Source organism: Staurois parvus, unplaced genomic scaffold (assembly GCF_062004578.1).
Source record: "Staurois parvus isolate SC_StPar_1 unplaced genomic scaffold, SC_StPar_1.0 ptg000507l, whole genome shotgun sequence".
NCBI classification, from domain to species: domain Eukaryota; kingdom Metazoa; phylum Chordata; class Amphibia; order Anura; family Ranidae; genus Staurois; species Staurois parvus.
The window spans coordinates 1-5,518 of record NW_028318303.1 but is presented as its reverse complement, the minus strand read 5'-3'; the positions used below and the strand labels follow the sequence as shown (position 1 = coordinate 5,518).

The window sequence follows — 5,518 nt, the reverse complement described above, 5'->3', positions numbered from 1 at the left end:
TACAATCAGTCTGTAGATGCAGTAAAGCATGCTTGTTATACTCACTGTGGAACCTAAGGGGTTAATCCTCTGCATTGTGTAAAGAGGCTGTTTGATCCTGTCTTCTCTGATCCTCCCCTTCTTCCAGTGCTCCCCTCTTAGCTCCTGATAAGACATATCGTGTGGAGTCACTGTGCACATGCTCAGTTTGGTGTGTATTGTTTGAGAGGTATTTTTTTTTTTCTTGGGAGAGGGCATGTGATCAGCACAGGGCAAATCAGCACTGTCCAGACAGAGTCAGGGGTTCTGCATCCTTCTAGAGCAGAAAGAAAACTCCTCCTACAAGCTTTAACCAGTGCTCTGCTGAACACTGATAGAAGTCTTAAGACTGCTATATACTGCTGATGAGAAAAAGTATTTAGCAGTTTATATTTACTAAAATAATTGGATTTTTCATGTTGTGTGTACTGTGGGAGACCAGATATAGTGAATGCAGGGTCCGGGGAGACCGGATATAGTGAATGCAGGGTCCGGGAAGAGCGGATATAGTGAATGCAGGGTCCAGAGAGACCAGATATAGTGAATGCAGGGTCTGGAGAGACCGGATATAGTGAATGCAGGGTCCGGGGAGACCAGATATAGTGAATGCAGGGTCCGGGGAGACCGGATATAGTGAATGCAGGGTCCGGGGAGACCGGATATAGTGAATGCAGGGTCTGGGAAGAGCGGATATAGTGAATGCAGGGTCCAGAGAGACCAGATATAGTGAATGCAGGGTCTGGAGAGACCGGATATAGTGAATGCAGGGTCCGGGGAGACCGGATATAGTGAATGCGGGGTCCGGGGAGACCAGATATAGTGGATGCAGGGTCTTGGGAGACCAGATATAGTGAATGCAGGGTCCAGGGAGACCAGATATAGTGAATGCAGGGTCCAGGGAGACTAGATATAGTGAATGCAGGGTCCAGGGAGACCGGATATAGTGAATGCGGGGTCTGGAGAGACCGGATATAGTGAATGCAGGGTTCGGGGAGACCAGATATAGTGAATGCAGGGTCTGGAGAGACCGGATATAGTGAATGCAGGGTCCGGGGAGACCGGATATAGTGAATGCGGGGTACGGGGAGACCAGACATAGTGAATGCAGGGTCCGGGGAGACCAGATATAATGAATGCAGGGTCCGGGGAGACCAGATATAGTGAATGCAGGGTCCGGGGAGACCAGACATAGTGAATGCAGGGTCCGGGGAGACCAGATATAATGAATGCAGAGTCCAGGGAGATCAGATATAGTGAATGCAGGGTCCTGGGAAATCAGATATAGTGAATGCAGGGTCCGGGGAGAGCGGATATAGTGAATGCAGGGTCCGGGGAGAGCGGATATAGTGAATGCAGGGTCCGGGGAGAGCAGATATAGTGAATGCAGGGTCCTGGGAGATCAGATATAGTGAATGCAGGGTCCGGGGAGATCAGATATAGTGAATGCAGGGTCCGGGGAGACCAGATATAGTGAATGCAGGGTCCGGGGAGACCAGATATAGTGAATGCAGGGTCCGGGGAGACCAGATATAATGAATGCAGGGTCCAGGGAGATCAGATATAGTGAATGCAGGGTCCTGGGAAATCAGATATAGTGAATGCAGGGTCCGGGGAGAGCAGATACAGTGAATGCAGGGTCCGGGGAGACCAGATATAGTGAATGCAGGGTCCGGGGAGACCAGATATAGTGAATGCAGGGTCCGGGGAGACCAGATATAGTGAATGCAGGGTCCGGGGAGACCAGATATAGTGAATGCAGGGTCCGGGGAGACCAGATATAGTGAATGCAGGGTCCGGGGAGAGCAGATACAGTGAATGCAGGGTCCGGGGAGAGCAGATATAGTGAATGCAGGGTCCGGGGAGAGCAGATATAGTGAATGCAGGGTCCGGGGAGACCAGATATAGTGAATGCAGGGTCCTGGGAAATCAGATATAGTGAATGCAGGGTCCGGGGAGAGCAGATATAGTGAATGCAGGGTCCTGGGAAATCAGATATAGTGAATGCAGGGTCCGGGTAGTAACACTAAAGTCAGAGCTAAAAAAAAATAAAAGTCAGGAGCTACAAACTGTATCTGCTGACTTTTAAAAAACAGCCACCCACCTGTCCTCACCACGGCTGGTTTCACCAACTGTCCTCGCTCCCTGGCATCGGCATCTTCAGTGTGAGCACCGGGCTGTGACAGCTTGCGGCTTCACAGCCGGGTGCCCACTAAGCAGGCGTGAGAAGCACTGCGCTGTGTGAATGGCCCCGTAGTCACGTGTCCCAGAAGACTGCGGGGAGAGAGGGGGGAGGACAACATCCAATTCTCATCACTTAGGCGTTCGCAGCATTAGTGGGATAGGGCACCTGTCAAAATCAGGTACCTGCTCCCCAAAGATGCCAGTTCCTCATGGAGAGCGGGGGACCAGTACTTAATGCAGAACACCTCTTTTGGGTGGAGTTCTGCTTTAATAAACACTGTTAATGTTCTAAAGCATGAAAAGAAAAAAGAAAAAAAAGTTTCTCTTATTTTCTGTTATAAAACTATTAAAACCACAATACGGTCCAGCTTTGTGTCTCAGGGTGTCCCATGTTCCTGTTTTTTATTTAGCACTACCCCCTTAGGGATCGCTGATGAATTGGGACCCCTTATAGTCCTGCACAGCCAGTCATTCTGAATTTTCCACACAAGCTTGTATCCGGAGACAGACACCAGTCACTGAGCGTTGGTTTTGTTGTTTTATTGAGGGGATTAGAACTTGGATAGGGTAAGGGGGGTATGGGATGCCCAAGTGAAGCGATATCTGGGGACAACTTCCCGAACGATTCACAAACTTCTCTTCTCTGATGCCGTCTCTGTTGGAATTCTAAAAACAAAAAAAGGTAGCGCTATCAAAATTAAATATTTAAATCAGACAGTGAGAAATAAAACAGTGAACAAATTAATGACCAAAAAAATGTCTTTAAAAAATGTTTTTACTTTCCATCAACAGTGAAAAATGTCCATCACCATAAGAACAGATTTGTGCAAATCCACCACCAACAGAAATGAATAAACTCACCAGAGCAAAGTGCCAGTTCAATTATAAACCAGCAATTGCACTTGTTCGCTCTGGGAGCAATACTCTGCAGGCAGACTCAGCGGTGACCAGCTTTTCAAATTATTCCTCTCTCAGTTTGTTGATGTAGTATCAATATAAAGGTGCAGCGCTGAAAAGTATACAAATATATCTCATAAACAAATAACAATGAGAAGGTGCAGAATTAACGAACTATGCAACCTGGATAATTAATATCATATCATCAATGTGTAGGCAATGATGCTGAGCAATGACAAATCAAGCATAAGGATCAACCAGTACATATAAGTAATGTGAGTAAGTGATGTCACCAATTAGGTGAGTATAGTGCATAAAAAGTCCCAAGTAGATTGCCCACGTGAGGACCTTGTATGATCCCGATATGTATGCGTGGAGTTAGTCCAGGTGGTAAATGATCCAAAATGAATGAATTGCGCACTTACCAGAAGTGCGTGTAAACACGCATTAGAGATGTAACCTATCTCAACAGGTGTAGCTATGGTCATCCACCTCCCAGAACAGGTCAGGATACAGTACACTTCCCGGCCACATCTGCATGGAGTACTCAGGGTCCTTGATGCGTATCACCATTAGGGGTCACCCTTAGTGCAGCCTCTGTGGATGGTCCTCATGAAAGGGGACCAATAAAGGAGACCACATAGCGTGATACTGTAGGGAACTTTATTCCATCAAAGAAAGTGCACAACCAAAATTACAAAGTTTAAAAGAACTCATTATAAATAGACAGAGCCAGACGTCTCCTGCTGTAAGCCCTGTTACCCTATGACTACGTGCATCGCACGAAACGCGTCGGGGGGGGCTACTGGACTAACTCCACGCATACATATCGGGATCATACAGGATCCTCACGTGGGCAATCTACTTGGGACTTTTTATGCACTATACTCACCTAATTGGTGACATCACTTACTCACATTACTTATATGTACTGGTTGATTCTTATGCTTGATTTGTCATTGCCTACACATTGATGACATGATATTAATTATCCAGGCTGCATAGTTCGTTAATTCTGCACCGTCTCATTGTTATTTGTTTATGAGATATATTTGTATACTTTTCAGCACTGCACCTTTATATTGATATTTATCTTGGAGGGTTTTGTTTATGTTGCCTCTTTGGTCTTCCAGCGGCTATCTCTCTTTATAGATAGCGCTTGCATATTCACTCTTTATTTGTTAATGTAGTATATTGCAAGTTAGGGAGACTCAGATATCCAGACACTTATTTATCCTCTCTGGGAGCAATACTCTGCAGATCTATAAATGCAGCAACGAAAACTTCCAGACCGAATTCCAAGAACTTTATACACAGGCTCAGAAAAGAAAAGAAAAATAAAGCAAACGATCGTGTGATACCATACAACACGTTTTTTTGTAAAAACTCATCATAATCCACTCACATGGAAGTGTCATAGCCAACAATAGCAACAAACACATTTCATTTAAAATCACAGAAAGCCGAGACAACAGCCTCTCACAGAACGTAGTGACGTTAGTCCGAAGCTCCATCCTACGCGTTTCGTCATCCGACGTCTTCACGGAGCGGAAGGATGACCCAAACAAGTGCAATTGCTGGTTTATAATTTAACTGGCAATTTGCTCTGGTGACTTTATTCATTTCTGTTGGTGGTGGATTTGCACACATCTGTTCTTATGGTAATGGACATTTTTCACTGTTGATGGAAAGAAAAAAAAATTTTTTAGAGACATTTTTTTGATCATTAATTTGTTCACTGTTTTATTTATCACTGTCTGATTTAAATATTTAATTTTGATAGCGCTACCTTTTTTTGTTTTATGATTGCAACCTTTAGGGGTAAGGTTTAGCTGCTTGTGTTAATTGATTATATGTGAAAACCTTTGGCGCTATTTTCATTTATATTTTTTCTGTTGGAATTCTAGCCAGCAGCTCCAGTTGTACTCCCCCGGACCCTAGATGAACTCCTCTTCACCCAGCAATCTGGAGACCTTCTTCCTGAGCAGGGGATCTGGCTCCTGTCTCTTTACATAAAGTGAACAGCCACTAGTAGGGGACTAATCTGTTTTACCACCAAAGTGCTCCTTCCCCTATCCGCCAAGGGGGTGCAGGCGTACTCACTCAGATCCTCTCCTGTACCGCTTGCAGGTTGGCTGCTGCTACCAGTCCTATCAGCTGGGCTTCTCCTTCCCTGCCATACAGGTGGTCCTTGCTTAGAGGGCCAGTGAGCTCCAAGTTTTCCTCCTCTCCAACTGCAGGCTTGCATGTAGGCCCTGTCCCAATTGGCCCCCTGGCAGCCTTCTTCACCCAGCCTCACATCTTCCTCCAATTTTTTACACCTTCTTCCACTCGACTCCTGCTACTGAGAAGGCTCTTATACTTTTTAAGGGAGTCCCATCCCCTTTCCAAGCCTTCTGTTGAGGATTGGCTGAGGTCCCTC

The 5,518-nt window shown here is 45.7% G+C and overlaps 1 long non-coding RNA gene across 1 annotated transcript; it reads right to left on the bottom strand.

Annotated features, from left to right (window-relative positions):
- Positions 1–2,724: 2,724 nt before the first annotated feature.
- On the bottom strand, positions 2,725–4,770 carry LOC149451915 (uncharacterized). Its single transcript, XR_016314967.1, has 2 exons — positions 4,502–4,770; positions 2,725–2,865 (listed from the first exon to the last, which is right to left on the bottom strand). It is a non-coding gene; the product is annotated as an uncharacterized LOC149451915 (long non-coding RNA).
- Between the last annotated feature and the right edge of the window lie 748 nt (positions 4,771–5,518).